Here is a 17,921-nt window from a genome sequence, read left to right on the forward strand (position 1 = left end):
CAGAAAATAGGTTCGAAGCCCTTTAAAGACCTGGAAAGATGCGATAATTAGGGGATTTACTTTGCCACATAGACGTCGAAATGACTCGATGTAGAAGAAATAATGAAACCGAAAAGTTCCAGTCATCCCAAGAGTTCGTAAGCGATTCCAGACATGGTCAAAATCTGACGCTTCTAATTTCTGCAGCGTAATGAATTCAGCTGGATTTGATCCCGAAAACCGAAACTGAAATGCTGAAGAGCGTAGTTATAGCAGACGCCCACGATTGGCGTGTTTACGCCTCAGCGTCGCGCGAACATGAAAATCGATCGAGATCTCCTCTTGATAACGACGCACGTTATGCTCGCCGGGCGGTGAGGCGTAAAAAATGTCACCTATCACACATCGGCGTCTGCTAAGTGCGTGAAAGTTGCGCTTTTCTCAGTCTTTTATTGTGGGATTTTCTGGGTGAATTTGACTGGCATTCATTTAGAAAGTAGGAGCGTGAGCTAGCTTTTATGCATGTCTGCAAGTATATTTATGAACTTGGATATGACGTACACGTCTTGTATTGGGATTGATGGTCGATCTGCTCTCTTTCGGTTAAAAAGTTACAGTTTAATAATTCATTACTTGCGCAATTGCTGCATTGAGTTACATCGAAATGTACGCGTTTATCCAAAGCGCGGTACACAAACGTACTGCATTCCGCCCCCGTACGTGTATGCAGTCTATGGCAGCCAGGAATCGAACCCGCTACAGCGTGACTTCTATCGTGCCCAGCTGAAGCGCAATGCTCGGCGTGAGCCACTGCGCTGGGTGAAATTCGAGCCGGAGCAGTGAATCTGGAAGTTCGCGCTGGAGGCAGATCGAAGGCATATTAATGTGCTTTATTAGAACTTTGATAGCCGTGTAGTGGCTATGACGTTGCGCTATACTAAGCTCGAAGGGGCGCGGGTTCGAATCCCGGCCGCAGCGGCCGCATATCTCGATGGGTGTGAAATTCAAAAACGCCCGTGTACAGTGCATCGGATGCACACGTTAAAGAACCCTAGGTGGTGGCAATTAATCCGCAGTCCCCCACTACGGCGGGCCTCATAATCAAATCGTGGTCCTCACACGTAAAACCCCAGAATTTAATTTTTAGAACTTTGATGTTACCGATTGATATACCTCGTCCTTAATTAGCAATATTGTATAATTATATATTGTGTACCCTCATATGCAAGGCATTTTCAAAATTGCTTAGGTATATGCGGCATCGGTCGGCGATCAGCATGCATCATGCAGGGTATTTACCCGTTTTAACATTCCATTTCCTTATTCATATTCTTTTCATCACTGTTCGATCACCATTCACTTGGACGTCACGTCGTGCCTCTATCGTGGCCACTCGACGCGACGGGTGGTAAGAAACGGATGTAAAATGAAGTGAATCGTGACAAAATATGGCGCCAGCAACCAGTTCAACTCCCAGCGAAACCCTGGCGCTTCCTCGCCTTTTTATTAGGCAATTTCGTTTTCTCGGATTTGAATTTTTCCTTGGTCGATTACGCCTACGTCAAAGGTATGTATGTGCCACTTGTGTCAAACGGAACAACTCAAGCGGTTGTTTTGCAGAGCGTTCTGTCGAGAACCTGCCGTGTCGTATGTAGTCTAGGGCTCCAATTCTCGTATATAATTTAACTTTGATCACACATACGGCTGCACGGACCAGTTCGTTCCAAGCGCCGAGAAGCAGGTCACGTGGGTGCCTTTTCGCGGGCGCGGGGCGGTTCGCATCAGGTCGCCTATCAGATGAAGAACATGGATGAAAAATAAACACCTTTATTTAATACCTAGTTTGATAGCTTGTTTTTGCGCTTGCTATATTAAAGAACTACAGAGCAGTTTACATTTTCCTGCAACATTTTAACGTATTATTAGTTTGTTTGATTTTACAAAACATGGCGTTACAACTTGCGTGATTAATATTTTGCTTTAATACCCGGTGTTAAAAACCAAACGCCTGCGACGCGTTTACGGCTCCCTCAATCGCTTCCGCCGCATACAAGTATCAAAAGCATAGCCTCCGAGATCGGTGTCTTTATTTCCGAGGGCGCCACCACTGCAGCGTGGTTAGGTTTGATAACGTGACGCACAGACTGAGCGTCTCGCCGGTACGCGCGGACGTACGTTCCAGACGCACGGACACTCGAAGGGGCTGTCTTTCCGTAAGTGTCCTCTGGTAACAGTGACCTCCGTGGGCCTTGTTGGAGCTAGCATTGGTAGCACGCGTTTCCCCGCCCTGCGATCTGTACGCAACGCATTTTTAACGTCCTCAGTTGGCGGATGCGGCGGTGGCGCGCCTTGTTTCGTCGTTGGGCGCCACCGTGCTTGACAGTGCACGTGCGGAGCGGGGCGCGTGACGGACTTGTTGAGTCTGGGCTGGCTACGATTCTAAAGCTTTTTGCGCCGAATGCGGGGTTTGCATTTATGTGCACGGCATTTCGTGACGGGCTCAGTTTCCAGCGGCGGCTACAGTACGGCATCGTAACGTTCTAGTTGACTGTAGCTGTGGCGCAGCGCTGCTGGTACGCGCGTGCGCCCAAGGCGGCGCTTCCGTCACCACGTACAGAGAAAGTATCTTTACATTGTTACAGTTCAATTAAATTTTAGTTTTTACGTGTCAAAACCGGCGATTTGATTACGAGGCATGCCGTAGGGGGCGGGGGTCTCCAGATCAGTTTTGACCACCTGGTATCCTTCGGTGTTGCACCCAGTGCGTGGTGCATGAGCGTTTCTGCATTGCCATTCCGCCCTCGTCGGAATGCGGCCGCGGGACGATCTCGGCCACCACATCGAGCTCAGCGGCGCAACGCCGTAGCCACTGGGCTTCCGCGGCGGGTCTCTCTCATTTGTGGTTTCGCGTTCCGGCCAGTGTATGCAATCCTTCGTGTTCATCAATGCGTAATGTCGTAACGTCCTTTCCTATTCGCGTCCTCATCACTCCGCGAGCAGTAGGTGAGTTGCGATTCGAGTCTTAACGCACTTCACGCAAAAATAAATAAATAAAAGCCGCCTCCATTACACTCTGAAAGTGGATGTACAGCCAGGGCCGGGCTAGAGGGACGACGCGCGCGCAGCGCCCCCTCGGCCGTTGTACAGCGAAGCTCTTTCCCACGTTACATGTCATCTCCTTCTCTCATGAGGACAAGCCATAGCTGAGAAAATTATTGCGAAGTTACGTTGCGTACGTTACAGAAAAACCTGGCTTCCTAACATTTGACTGCGGGTGGTTCTAAAGAAGTTTTGCGTGGCGCTATACCTTCCAGCAAACCTAGCTGCGCGCGCCGATATGTTTTTTCACGGCCGCTCGATGCAAAAGCACAGGGCCGCTGCGTCGCGCCTGAACGGCGTGTCGGGCCTAGTTCTCCGCCGCGGCAGCCCTGCTCGGGGACGGCTGCTGATAGTGAGCGCCTTCACAGCTGCGTCGGCACGCACGATATTCACCCCAGTCCAGGCGTAAATGATGCGTTCTTTATTTGGAAATTGCAGGTAAAGTCGTCATTAGAAGTGCTGATTACGCCGCAAACGCCAACAGATTGTCACAGGAGTGGGAATCTGTTCTAGAATACGCCTGAACGCTATCCGTGACGGTTGCCCGTACGGTGCACGACCGGGTAACGCACTTCCATCGAGAGTTTCTGCTTGAAGCAATCTACAATGCTTTTATTCACTTCTCGTAAACACGTACGCAAAGTAAAAACTTTACATAGGGAGAACTTGTACGGAGTTTCCCAAGTATGCAAACTAACTTAGATGAAATGGAAACGCTTATGACTGCAAATAATCAGTAGATTGTTTCTCATCAAGACGAAGCATATTGAGTGATGCTGGAGCTTATCTAAGGAGTGCGCCCATTTTAACGAAGATTAACTTTTCCTCTCTCTTGCCACTGTTCGTGACAACTATGACTCGCCCAACAGCGCCTCCCCCCTCCCCATCCTGCTTGGCATCAAGATCACCTCAGGCCCCGTAATAAAATAAAATAAAAAAAAAACTGGCTACATGCTTAGATGTCCACATTTAAGTCATTAATTGAAACAAACAATTAAATACAAGTGAAGTTGTCGGAAGTTTACAAGTGCAGCTGCAGCCAAGAAAAGTGCAAAACATGCTTCAGCCAGCAGCTTGATACTTTTATTGCATTGTCATAAGCAAGGAAGAATATATTCACTGGTATTCACAAGCGGTGAACCTTCCTTGAGAGAAGTTTATGCGACAATCTCTAAAGTTGATCCACTGTTGAATTAACATTCCCAGCCCAGTTAGCTAAGAGAGGCCGCAGCAACTTGCTCAATAATATTTTGCAAAGCTCCTCAGTGTGAGCATGGTCCTTTGTCCCACACATTAACTGCCGACACTATGTGAAATGTGAAAGTAATGGTGACATCAAGATGTGGCACATATTGATGCTTTTTCGAATATAATCTGTCTTCATGACCCGTTGAACAAAGGTGCAAGTCAGCTGGCATAGCTTAACAATTTCCATTTTAGGGTATGCCAAGCTTCCACTGTCCATATTTGCTATCAGCCCGTAGAGTGGCCTGGTTGGTTCTGGTGCTTCCAGTAGGGTTTTGTACAATTCGCCTGGCACCTGAAAAAGCAGTGTCAAATGTTTCATAAAGCAACAACTTGATTGTGGTAAAAAAGGGTTCTGCTCAAAGAGTCGTAACAGTATAAATAAAGTTATGCAGCGCAAAGTTATACACAGGCTTCGGAACTTCCAAAAGCACTCACATTAAGGTCACAAACATTAAGCTAAATTTAAAACAAGACTTGTATCCACTACAAAAAAAAAAAATGTTCATGCCTTAGCTTCACAAGCTCGTACAATGTACCCAGCCAGAAAAAGCTACTGGTGCTAGTTCGAGATCTGCTTTTGCATCAGACCATAGCGTTAGAAATTCTGTGGTACTGTGGATTTTTGTAGAAAGGTACTGTGGGTATTTGTAAAACACGGTCGGTACTGCAGTCGGAAGCAGGAGCCTAAGCTTCGTGTTCTTTTTATGATCATTTTCTGTAAAGTGCAGGGAACATACCAGAGACCTGTCGCTCAGTTCCCCCTTGCTTCCTTTTCCCGACACTCCTTGGCGAGATGTATTTTTCAGCCACGCTTCTCGACGCTCCAAGTCGCAGGGGAACTCGTGATATTTCACATTCGGATCCTTTTTGGCATTTGTGTCGCAGAGTGGCACACAACAGTTGCGCGGCATCGCGCCACGTGAACGTGGCTGGCTACGGCACACATGTGCGTACACCGAAGAGCCTTAACGAAGCACAGCAAGCACAGGCAAACTTGCTCACCCACACGCACGCGAAAAAGCACGAGACGAATGCATAGAGCATGAGGCAAACATGTTCTGACGCACGAGAACCAACGCCCGCTTAGCCCCGGCGCGAAGTCGCCAAAGTATCCCCGAGCAGTGGCGCCCTCACCAAGAAAAGAGGTCGCAACTGTATACTAAGGTTTTCCCGCTCAGTTTAATCCAAACGCCATTGAAAATAATCCAGGTGCCAGCCAATTCAATCTGAGCGCCAGCATTTTTAATCCCAGTGCCAATAATTTAATCCAGGGGCCACCACATTCAATCCCAGCGCCATCCGAATTTATCCGCGTGCCAACTCATTTAATCCTTGCGCCAGCCATTTTAATCCAAGTGCCACACAATTTAATCCCAATGCCACTCAATTTAATCCTGTTGGAAATTGATTGAGAAACGAATAATTCTTGCAGAAGAGCTCGTAACAGGCGTCATGAATGCCGTATATTCATTGATGTGATCACTATATTGTCGTCAGCACTATAGGAGCACAGTTTCCACGCTACCGGTGTTATGGTTTCTTCAGAAACACTTCCGTGTGTTATACCGCTCGCTCATTTCCTCTTTTTCAAGTCGCATTTCCGAGTGACAAGAGACTCACATAAGTGAGGCAGAATCGCGACGGATATTACGCGGCTGGAGTTGCGATCATGACATGCGATTTCCTTCCCTATCGCCTTGCATATCGATCGACATTGTTCGCGAGGGTAAAAACTTGCTCACCATTACTAAGGCACTTGGCATAATCTCTAAGCACCACTCTTCTCACGCATGCGCTATCCTAAACTGCCGGCATGCTTATCAAACGAAGTGCATAGTTGGGTGAAAACCATGATGACAGCATGTGAGTCACTAGAGGTCACCTCATTGGCTGCGTGATAGTGAGCCAGTTATTACCCTTTATAGCCACTTCGTTTGATATGCATGCCGGCAGTTTAGGATAGGGCATGCGTGAAAAGAGTGGTGACGTCACGAGAGTCACTAGTGATCACGTCACTTCAGTCAATGATAGGGAGCAGGTTTTTAAGCTTCGAAAGCGGTTTCCTTTGATATGTTAGTTGCCAGATCAGGATATGTGTGACGGCGGTGACGTCGAGTAGGTCACTAGTGACCTAATCATGTCACTCAAGAATAAGCTGTTACATTCTCAGAACCAATTCGTTTGATATGCATGTTGGAAGCGTAAGAGTGTATGCAAGACACAAGCTAAGTGAGCTATATTGAATCGCTTAGTGATTATGTCAAGTGCCTGAGTAATGGTGAGCAAGTTTTTACCCTTGCGAACGATGTCGATCGATATGCAACACGATATGGAAGGAAATCGCATGTCATGTTCGCAACTCCAGCCGCGTAATATCCGTCACGATTCTGCCTCACTTATGTGAGTCACTCTTGCCACTCGGAAATGCGACTTGAAAAGGAGGAAATGAGCGAGCGGTATAACACACGGAAGTGTTTCTGAAGAAACCATAACACCGGTAGCGTGGAAACTGTGCTCCTATAGTGCTGACGCCAATATAGTGATCACATCAATGAATATACGGCTTTCATGACGCCTGTTACGAGCTCTTCTGCAAGAATTATTCGTTTCTCAATCAATTTCCAACAGGATTAAATTGACTGGCATTGGGATTATATTGTGCGGCACTTGGATTAAAATGGCTGGCGCAAGGATTAAATGACTTGGCACGCGGATTAATTCGGATGGCGCTGGGATTAAATGTGGTGGCGCCTGGATTAAATTATTGGCACTGGGATTAAAAATGCTGGCGCTCAGATTAAATTGGCAGGCACCTGGATTATTTTCAATGGCGTTTGGATTAAACTGAGCAGGAAAACCTAGAGCGAACGCGCCCGCATATTGTTCGCGGCGCGACGTAGCTGACCGCACCTTGCTTTTTTATCGAGCGGCCGTGGTTTTTTGCTCATGCCGTAGCGACCTTACGGATTGGTGCTGTAGCACGACGATCTCGTCTCATATGATCAAAGCTTATTGATTTCTTTTGTGATAGGCATTACGTTGGTTGTTCATAATTTTTTTTATTAGCCGAATACTATAAAGAAACAAGTTCGTAAGATAGTGGAGAGGAGAAGCAAGTGCGTAGCAAACGGGGGCCGGCACACCAGCCACGTGACTCCGCTCCCTCAGTCAAGTGTGCGCACTCACCACCCCCAAAGAAAAAAATATTTCTGGCTACGCCACTGACGAGGGGTGGGGGGTGGGGACGGTAATTGCATCCTGCCACTTTGACCACTAAAAACCACGTGCTTATTCTACCGGTGGCTATGTCGAAGTTCCCTTTTATCCCGCGTAATTCGACTGGAATCGTTCCACCATCTCCAGCGTAGAGAGAAATGGCCGGTGTAGTTGCGGAACGCACGTGCGCACGCACACATACACAAACGTGCGCATGGTCTTCGTAAGCTTTCCGCTTTGTCTCGCGTTTATTTCTCTTGCAGGTTTGTAATATTTTCCTACTATAGCCTTCTGTCACTAACGGTCAGTATCTGTCATATTTACTAGCTCAGCGATATTTCCGTAACATACGCAGTGCAGCGCCTTTCTCTAAGGCGCCACCATCCTGGTCTTTTTACAGCGAAAACTGTAATAACTAACACGTAGTTTTTTCGGCGTCCGGCAACAGAAACGGTCTTAGCGATTTCTAACAAACCCATACGGGTGCAGTGCGGCGGTGCAAATGTCAAAATGCGAAACAGGTTGGAACGCTCGCTGTGAACAATAGCGTGACGTCAATCTTATCGCAGTATATAAGCAGGAGAGATATCGGCGCTAAAAACAGCTGCGTTATCGATGGCGCGGACACGTTAGCTCATACACCCGAAGAACAGCATGCGTACGAGGAGCGCCAGAGGGAACAGCGACGAGAATGTAAACGGCGCCGGCGCGACACGACCGCCGACGAACGTTCCCGCGATGCTTAACAAAACGACAATCGCGAGCGCGGGCGCGTTTTTACAATTGCTAGTAGGTACAGCGGGGCGTGGCGCTTTTCACGGCGCTCGACGTTTCTGCGCAGACGCGAGTAAGAGCGGGTGCGAGAGAGAAAATCTGGGGGCCTTTGCTCCTTGAATATGTGAGTCTGCCTAGGCACAACGGAGGAGGTTTCTTAACGCATGTTGCATGCGTTTGTCCCCTAGGCATGCCGGCATTGCGGAGTGCCTTCCAGTTTACGCTCCGCCGCTGGCTGCCCGCGTGGGGAGGCAGTGGGCACGGACGCCTCATTTGATGATCGCTGTGTCTGAAGGGCCAAGGTTCTGTCGCGGGTCGCTTTTTTAGTCGCGACGATAGATTGCATTTTTCACAAGCACTGCTCCATGAGGGCCACATGTAACCAACAAACGGAGGCCTCCTGACAGGAGAGCACCTGAGGTTATAAAGCAGATGGTGCAGTATCTCCGGGGCAGCCAAGCGGTAGCGGGGGATCAAAGCTGGAAGCAGGGCGGCCCGTGGGTTGGAGCCGCGGAGGCCGAAGCGTGCCAGGGGGTGTTCGCATAAAAAAAAGGACCCTGCTTTGGTGTCCTGGAGGCGCCGCCGATAATGCGAAATAATGACACGTTGTTTTAATTAGTAAAAAACAAGATTGAATAAATATGATTGCGTCGAGCCGCCAACTACGAAGCTGCCCCGCGACTTCTGCCGGCACGCCTAGGGACAAGTGCATACAACACGCGCTAAGAAACTCCTCCGTAGTGCCTGGGCAGAGTCGTATATTCAAGGAACCGCATTTCCTCTCTCGCACCCGCTCTTACTCGCGCATGCGCGCTAACGTCCATCGTCTCCGCAAGTGCCACGCCCCACTGTACCTACTAGCAATTGGAAATACTCAGCCCGGGCACCTCAGAACGAGCAACGAAGCCAGACTCGCAACGAAAAAAGTGACCCATTCCTATAAAGATGGAATAGCAGCGAAATCACTTTTCTCTTCGTTTGAGATCTTTGACTGTCGTCAGCTTTCGCTGGCATTCCATCTTCACAGATAGCAATGGTTGTCATTTTTATTCTTTCTTTACTGTCTGATCATAACTTGATGAATCCGCCTTCTTGGCAACATCACTGCTGCCGTTACGTCGTGGCCGCACGGGGGACCTGTTATTTGGCGGCGCCTCTTGCGACTTCCGGACATTAGACAGCTTTAGTTTAACTTTAGCGTAATAGCGGGGTTAAGGGACACAGCGTTACCGTTTTGCAAATGAACTTTGCAAAAACTGAGTTTAAGTATAGCGTGATAGCGTAGTTTCCGTACGGGACGCTGTTCCATTACGCTTCAAGTTTTGCATACATACATACTCTAAGTGATTCCATCTATTCACCAAGCGCTGTGTGTGCGTCAGAAAACTGCGATAGCCAGCGCAGTGTAAGCAGGGAAGGCGTTTGTACTTTCAGTGTTTGCCGATCCGCGGCGTAATCAGTACAAGCTGTCGACTATAGCCTCCGAGATCTGAAATCAGAGGCCAGATCCCGTCGCGCCTACCTCCCGGCGTGGCGCTGCCATCTCGGAAGTTACTGTGTATGCTACCATATACAGCATAGCATATACAGTAACTCTAGGAAGGCTAGGCTTCGACGCGTTCTAAACGAGAAGGAATCTCGAAAACTCCGCAAGGTTATCCATAATACTCCGTCGTCGAAGCTGCTTGGGAATAAACGAAAGCCGTTTCGAAACGAAAGCCGTAGTCATTTGCTACGTAAGAAGTGAGCATTACTTTCGGTGTATATTGTTGGTCTCAGAGATTGTCAGCACATAGCGCTGATAATCTCGGAGGCCATGTACAGCTAATGCGGCTGTTTTTGTTAAGCCTAATGGGTCAAGAAACCCAGAACGGATCTTGCAAACAGCGCCCACTTGTCTCTCAAGTATCATTTGGGAAAGATTGGACGAAACTCTTCGTACATGTGGAGTCAGGCGTTCTTGTGACTTTCTTTATTACGCTTTATTTGCCTTCATTGTACTAAATTTCAAAGCGATCTGTACTTTTTCAAGTGCAGAATGCTCTGCGAACACGCACATTCGCTACTAATTGCAGCGGCTCACCCTGTTGAGGTGGCCATATTGAAGCGCGCCAAGCGTCTGAACATGCTGGCTTGCCCGCGATGAATTCACAAGGGCGTCCTATGCTGCTTGCCGATGCATGCTCCCGTGGCGTAATGGTTTCGGTATCCGGCTTCAGTGCTAGAAGCCCTGTGTTCGAATCCTGCCATCGGACAAATTTAATATTGTTTATGGAATTGTTTAATGCATTGTAATTTGTTGAAAGTGACGAATGTACAAAGTCGTGGAGCCATTTGAAGCCAGAAGGACAATGTTTAGGCAAATCCCGTAATTCCCGTGCTGGCTGAACCGCCTTGATTGCAGCTTCCGTAGACGCTAGCGCCAGAGTTCCCGCTAGTAATTGTTGTCTGAAACTCATGACGTGGTCACGAGAGGAGGTTGACCTGCCGTAGCTAGCTGAGTGACGTCATGCTTCCTCCTGGTATTTTTCCTTCTCCATGGTTAGACACACCCGTGTACTAAACGGAATTCCCATCGAAGTTCATAGATTTATTCTCATGGTAGTTGAACGATCGCAGCGCCAGAATTCTCTCTAGTAAACTTAGTAGGAAACTCTATGGGGGGGGGGGGGAAGCTGCGGCATCCGCACGACGACTGACACATTTGTTATTCCAAAAACAAACAATTTATTTTCTCATGACAGTAATGATAGAGGTTGAAAGATATTATGAAAGACTAACGGAGATAACCGGATGGAAAAACAACGAGAGGCAAACTAAACACACGCACACACTAGCAGTCCCAATTGAGCACTCAGTCTGCACAGAATGGCTGGGCTCATGAAGAGCAAGCGAGCCCAGTAGTGGCAGGATGCCGAAGGTTGTCAGGGTAAAAAATTCCTGGTGATGGGTGTGGTATAGACGACGGTGGGAGGAGTCCCCGATAGGATCCGAGCCACGTGGTTAGGGTTTACATGGACTTCGAACATTTGGTTATCGTTTGAGCTGCACGACGCGCCCAGACCGTACAGGAACCCGCTGAATTTCTCGTCGTCCATCTTGTCTTGAAAGAACACCTTTCGAATCTTGAAAAAGGCCGCACCAGTGAGCAAGCTGTCACTGCCTGCTTGGTGTTGTGGCCCGATTCTTTCTAGCTGGAGCTGCCCAGCCACATCCTGCAGGCCTCCTCTCAGGCTTCTGCAACTCTTCATAAGGTACTTAACATCGTATATGCATGGAAAGTATAGTTGAAGCAGCTCAAAGAAGTCGTTCTCGTCCGCAGGCAGGTTCTCACCGGTCAACACCTTCAACAGGTAGCCGAAATCGTAGCCGCTGTGAAAAGTGAGCCACTTGACGTCGTCTGAGAGAACCACCCCCGAAGTCATGAGCAGTTGGGCAAACTCGTACGGGTCTATGCCCTCCGTCTCGTGCCGGCTAAACTGGATGCCAGACTTGATGAGAAGGTCGATGGAATCCTGTGCGAACATGTCTTTCGCTAGGCTGAACTTGAAGTTGAATTGCCAGGTGGAGAAATTTATGGGCTTGTTGCCGTTTTCGTCGAGAAAAGTGACACCCAGCTGGATAATCTTGAGCAGGTCAACATTGCAGCGCAGCATCTGGTATTGATAGTCGGTGATGCTTCGGAATTTCCCTATGGGCTGCGCTACCACGCCTGGGAACTCTGTGTCCATGGCGATGTAGTTGTACTTCTGGACGAGGTCCCTGATGGTGCAGAACTCTTCTTCGAGATTGCACGCCCAGACATCGCGGATTCCGCAGGCCTCGTTGGCGACTTCCAGGGCATTTCGGTCACTGTCATCGGCGCTACTAGTGCTGTTAATACTCAACTTGCTCATGGCTTCCTTTAGAGCAGGCATGCTTACTGTCCACGATGACTCTGTGGTACCATTCGGAGTGACAGTGGCGACTCCTGCGCCCCTTCGCTTAGAGGAAAAATGACGCTGATTGATTGGCGCAAATAATTTCTTAAATTAATGTTTCGGCTGCATTTTCACAACTTTCGCGTGAATTCTGCTTTCAATTGTCCTTGCTGAGCGTGACCAGAAAAAAGCCTTTCATTTTTATTACTTGCCTGTTAGTCTTGGTGGCGCTGTTGTCCGTTGGTTTTGTTTTTTATGGAGCCTCTATCTGCAACGATGTTCAAAAAAATTCTTTGGTTGAGTGGCTTCGGGGATTGTGCGAGAAGGCTGCATGCACACAGAACCAGTGGCAAGACTTCAGCTGAATGCGATTGATTTGCTATTTTGTAATAGAGCGCTAACTTGCAATGACATTTCAGCCAAATTTCGCGGAATCTGTCGCGGTTTCGTAGTTACGTTTTCTTCGCAGCAGCATCCTGAAAAACGTAGAGTACGGAGACTCTATGCTGAAATAACTGTGCCCACACCGAGAATTCTCTACAGCGAGCCTGCGACGATGAACTGGCGGCTCAACGTCGTCAACCTTGTTCTCCGGCCAGATGCTGCCATTTAGGGCGACGCTTTTCTCCAGGTGTCCCTGCACATTTGTTCAAGCGAATAGCTTTCTTTGCCAGTGGTGACAGGTTTTCCGCATCTAACCGAATGACGTCACACTAAGAGGCGAAGGGCGCACAGAGAGGTAGTGGCATTTGCGAGGGTAGGGCCAGCGGAGCAAAATTGGGTCACTGGGGGGAGAGAGAGAAACTTTTATTGACCTAAACGATTTACGTGCAGTGGTCGGAACCCCTTTAGTCCAAGGCCCCGCTGGCCTCGGCGGCCCGCTTGACCTGTCTTATGAAGGACTGTTGTCCCGCCAGGCTCGGTTGGCTGTGCCTCCCATTGCTCCATTGTGTGCTGTGTTTTATCAAATGGGTGTGATTCACTGTCCCAAGTAATGTGTTGTAGTGTTGGTATGCCGCCGCACCACGGGCAGTCTGGCCTGTAGCGAGTGGGGAACATGGCATTCTGTAATTTAAGGTGGGGCAATACCCTGGTCTGGGAATTTTGCTCCAACTGGCGGCTTCCTCTCCACTGAGTTATGGGTGAGGGGGAGGGTATTTTTTTTCTGGTTGCACGCTGATGAGCGAGAATCTCCCGGGTATTCGTTGGATTGGGGCCATTACAGTGGCTACCTGGGACCGTCCCAGTCGAGTCGGCCCGGTTAATAATACCTCGGGCTAGCGAATCGGCCAGTTCGTTCCCCTCAAGGCCTGTATGACCTGGACACCATAGGATCCGGTGATGATGGGCGAATTTCGTCGGCATTATTGAGTGACATGTTTTGGTCACGTGGCCCCTGAGAAAAAGGCGACATGCTTCTTGAGAGTCTGTTATTATGGCGACGTTCTTTTGCGTGCGTTCCGCGTGAGCGAGGGCCATTGCCACAGCGAAAGTTTCGGCAGCCGCCGGAGCACCTGCCCTGACGGATGCCGTAAATTGTTGCTGTGCTTTCGTGTCGACGATTGCCACTGCGTACCTCCTGACGTTCTTTTGGGCATCACTGGCGTTCGAGTGTACGGTCGAATACGCGGCTGCGTCCGGGTATATTGTGTTGTACGTGGGATTATTTTCATACATTGTTCTAATATGTTGTGCGCGTGCTTTTCGCCTTGCTTTATTGTATTCAGTGTGCATGTTATTTAGTATGGGGGAGGAAAGTTGGGCCGGCGTTCTACCAGGTCCCCGTGTTGCTGAGATTACGTGACTCCACAAGGATCGCGGCGGTGGCCCGCGTGGCACTAAAATGCCGTCAGAACGGATCCTTAGCGAAGAGTTGGCAAAGGAACATGGTGTACTTCCTGAAAAGGTTCGACAGCGTTATGCTGCCGTGAGGGGTGCGGAACGTCTCCAACCAACCTTCACTGACAAAATTGTTACTGATAAATCGGTTCGGTTAGAATACTATTCACGGTTCATGTTCATCAGAATATAGAGCTGTCTTTGCCGAGTTACTCCGAGCGATATTTCGGTGGCAGCATTGCTTCGCGCAAGCTCTTCCGCACCGCAGCACCGTACGGTATTGGTTGAGGAGTCACTGACGCGACCTGTGACGTCACACAGGGCCGCACCTATCAGTGGCAAAGCCGCATGACTGCACAGGTGCGTCAGGTGGTCACAGCGCCTTCAGAAACCGGTTCCGTTCAGACTGCGTCGAATTGCTCGTGGCTCGTGTTTACCTACACTATGTCTGTAAACAACGGTGGGTGCCGTCGATATATTCTAGCCCCTACAGCGCCGTGGCGTAGGCTCCGCCCACATTCGCCGCCGCCGCTTGCACGCTAGGATGGCGCCTCTTTCTTTTTTGGCGGTTGTTCTAAGATCACGGCTTGGTTATGAGGGATGCGGTAGTGGGGGACTCCGGATTAATTTTGACTACCGGTTCTTTAACGTGCACGCAATGCATGATTTTAGGGCTGTGCGAATATTCTAAAGTTATGAATAACGAATCGAAGTGTCCCGTTTGGTTCGAGTCGCTATGCGTAAATGCAAATATTTTCCCAGTATTTCAAAACGTTAACTGCGCCCACTTAAATAAAAAATTGGAGCAAAAGTACGGTAAGTTTTCACCTCCGCGGGCATAGTATAGACATAAAACGTGAGAACTTGTGTGCTAGAGCAGGCTGCGTCGCTTAGGTAGCCATACTTTAAAGGCTGTACAGCGATCATTCGTACTCTCTGAAGAGCCATGTGCATGCGAAAAAAGTAGTTGTTTGCTCCGAATTATCTATTTGTGTTTTATAGCGTAAGCATTCTTTGATAAGTACCCCAGCAAAATCTGTATGCCACGCGAAAAGTGTACTGCCTTGTATCTGCACAAAAATGCGTCATCTGCGAAGACATTTCATCGTTATAATAGTGTAAATGTAAATGATTGGTAGGTTTATAAGCGAGAAGGAACAATTGAAAAAAAAATTGTATGAGAGAATTTTGTTAGCAAAGTCGTGCCCGTAACACGAAATCCTGACATCTTACCCATAGGGATACGCAGGGCTCCATAGAAAATGCGTGGGAAAGCTTGTAGTTGGGGCGGGCCAACTTGATATTTTGGCGTAGGCCAATTGAAAATCGGGGTGGACCAACTTGAAATTCGGGGGTGGGTCAAGTTGAAATTTGGGGATGGGCCAACTGAAATTTGGAAAACAATATCTAAATGTAACAGCCAAGCGAAAGAATGCTTGCGCATCTGTAGACGATTCTCAGAATATCTGCGCAATGTTTTTAATAAACAACGCTTCATAAAGTGCTACATAATGACAGAAACTTGCTTCCTTTAAAGGGCCCCTCACCAGGTCTGGCCATGTTGAGCTGACAAGCGAAGACCATACATTGCGCGATAACAATCGTGTCTGCAAAGTATTACATCGCTACGCGCCGCGGAAAAATCTGAAATTTCAATCCGAACACCGTTTCCCTCTTCACTCGCGGCCGCCGCGCTGGACGGTGACGTAATCGTGCCCCTGCGCCTACGTAATTGTGTCCGCAGTGTGGCATCGCTCGTGGTGACAAGTGACTTCGAGAATTATTCAAGACCACATCTGTTATCTGTGCGATCTCTTGCTTGAGTTGACGAATGGAAGTTTAGAGAAATAATAAAACACACAAACGGAATGTCTCCTTGTATTTTTTGTTTTACTTCGCACCGAAGCAAGAGAGATGTACTTCGTGCGGTACGTTACGTGCGCAGGTACCGAAACTATGCCATTTTCTACCGTGTTCCAGCGCGTGATCACGCTCTGCAATCCGCTTGTTCTGCCTCAGTATTCGTGTAGCACTGAATTATACCGCTAGCCATGTTTCCTTGTGCACAGCGCACAAAATCGTGCGCTGCGAGAACGAGACAACAGCTCGCACTGACGCCGTCGGCGAAAGTGCGTAGCGCCGAAAAAAAAAAGCGAGGAACAAAAAAAAAGAACATATGAAGGCGGGGCCTGTGACGTATGCGTAACGCGATCCTCGAGGTCCGGCATGGGAGAACGCAGGGAAGGAATTGCGCTTGCGTAGGCCAGACGGGGCGAGTGGAGAGAGCGTCTTGCTTGGTAGTGGAGCCCGCCTGCTGAAATCATGGGTTCGCGGCACTGAAATATTTCTATCTCGGCTATTAATGAGCCGATTTGAAAAAAATAAAATTGTGGCAGAACGCTCCCTAGAGGACACGTAACAACTTCCAGCGTGTAACAAGCATGTGACGCCCCCTCGGGCATAATAATCCTCGTCGGCCCGCCAGGCTCGGTGGCCTGCCAGGCTCGGTAGGCGTCATTGGTCACCGCACCAAATAAACACCGGTGAGCACAGCTGTTCGGCGGCAGTCATCGTTCGTCTCCAGCACGCTGCGAAGCGTTTGTCTAACGGAAGGTACGTGCTTTGAGCCTTCCCTCGTTCACGAACCCGAGCGGATCGTGCCACTGGCGACGAGTACCCACGGATCTCCCACGCCGCCGCGAGCGGCAAAACACCGCCCCCCGTTGCTGCCGCCATGCCGCTGTACGGAAGGCTGGAGCCGCTCGAGGAGCCTGGCCAGTTTACGAGGAACACGTGTTCTTCCCGGCAAACAACACACCCGAGGCCAAACAGCAGGACATTACCCTGGCCAGCTGCGGGACCCGCGTCTTCAGTCTCCTGCTCGACCTTCTCAAACCAGCCATGCCGCATGTTAACACGCTGGTTGAGCTGCTCACCATATTGTGCTCGCATTTCAACGCAACACCGTCCACACTAATGGAGCGTTTCCGCTTCAACAGCCGGAGCCGCCGGGAAGGAGAGACCCTCGGGCAGTTCGTTGCTGCGCTACGAGGGTTACGAATGCCTGCGCCTTCGGTGACCAACTGGACTCGCTGCTCCAGGACCGTTTCGTCTGCGGCATCAGCAACCTCGCCATGCAGACGCGACTCCTGGAGCTTCCCGACCTCTCGCTGGACGACGCCGTGAAAGTAGCGCTGGCAATGGAAGTTGCCGCCAAGGACGCCGGCGAGATTGCCCATGCGACTGGCTCATCATCGGCGGAAGCGGCGGTCAACAAGTTCGCGACAAAGGGCAGTACCTGCGGTCGCGGTGATGGTGTCCACTCCCCCTCACAGTGCCAGTTGTCTCAAGCACAATGCTTCACGTGCAGGAAAACTGGGCACCTGGCACGGGGATGCCGAGGGGGAGGACGAACAACGGACAGCACCAGCAGCCTGGTTCAAGCGCAGGTACTACACAAGCCCGCAGCCAGGGTAACCGTACGTCGCAAGGGTATACGCGGCGGGGGCGTGCAGCAGCAGGCTCGCGTTCTTCCGCAGCCAGGCTCCACGTCGTGGCCGAGGACCCGCAGATTTTCGACATGTGGCACACGGGCTTCGTTCCTTCGTCTGTACCGGCGTACATGCTGACAGTAGAAGTCTGCGGGCACCCAATTTCCATGGAGCTCGACACAGGAGCCAGCGTGTTAGTAATGGCCTAGAAACTCTTCAAGCGCACTTTCCCCGGCGAAGCCGTCGAGGCTTCGGGCGGGATGCTGCGCAGCTACTCCGGGCAACTCTCCCAGGTCCAGTGTCAGGCACAGGTCAGCGTTCGCTTTGGCGACAGGGAGGCAACGCTTCCCCTCTA

The 17,921-nt window shown here is 49.7% G+C and overlaps 1 protein-coding gene and 1 pseudogene across 1 annotated transcript in view; one reads left to right on the plus strand and one right to left on the minus strand.

The window, feature by feature from the left end:
- LOC135909971 (uncharacterized) overlaps nt 1–17,921 on the plus strand; it is a 250,532-nt gene that overhangs the window by 106,871 nt on the left and 125,740 nt on the right. The window lies entirely within an intron of this gene.
- LOC135909937 (CCR4-NOT transcription complex subunit 7 pseudogene) lies at nt 11,021–12,385 on the minus strand (annotated as a pseudogene).

The sequence above is a fragment of the Dermacentor albipictus genome, chromosome 1 (assembly GCF_038994185.2).
Source record: "Dermacentor albipictus isolate Rhodes 1998 colony chromosome 1, USDA_Dalb.pri_finalv2, whole genome shotgun sequence".
Taxonomy (NCBI): domain Eukaryota; kingdom Metazoa; phylum Arthropoda; class Arachnida; order Ixodida; family Ixodidae; genus Dermacentor; species Dermacentor albipictus.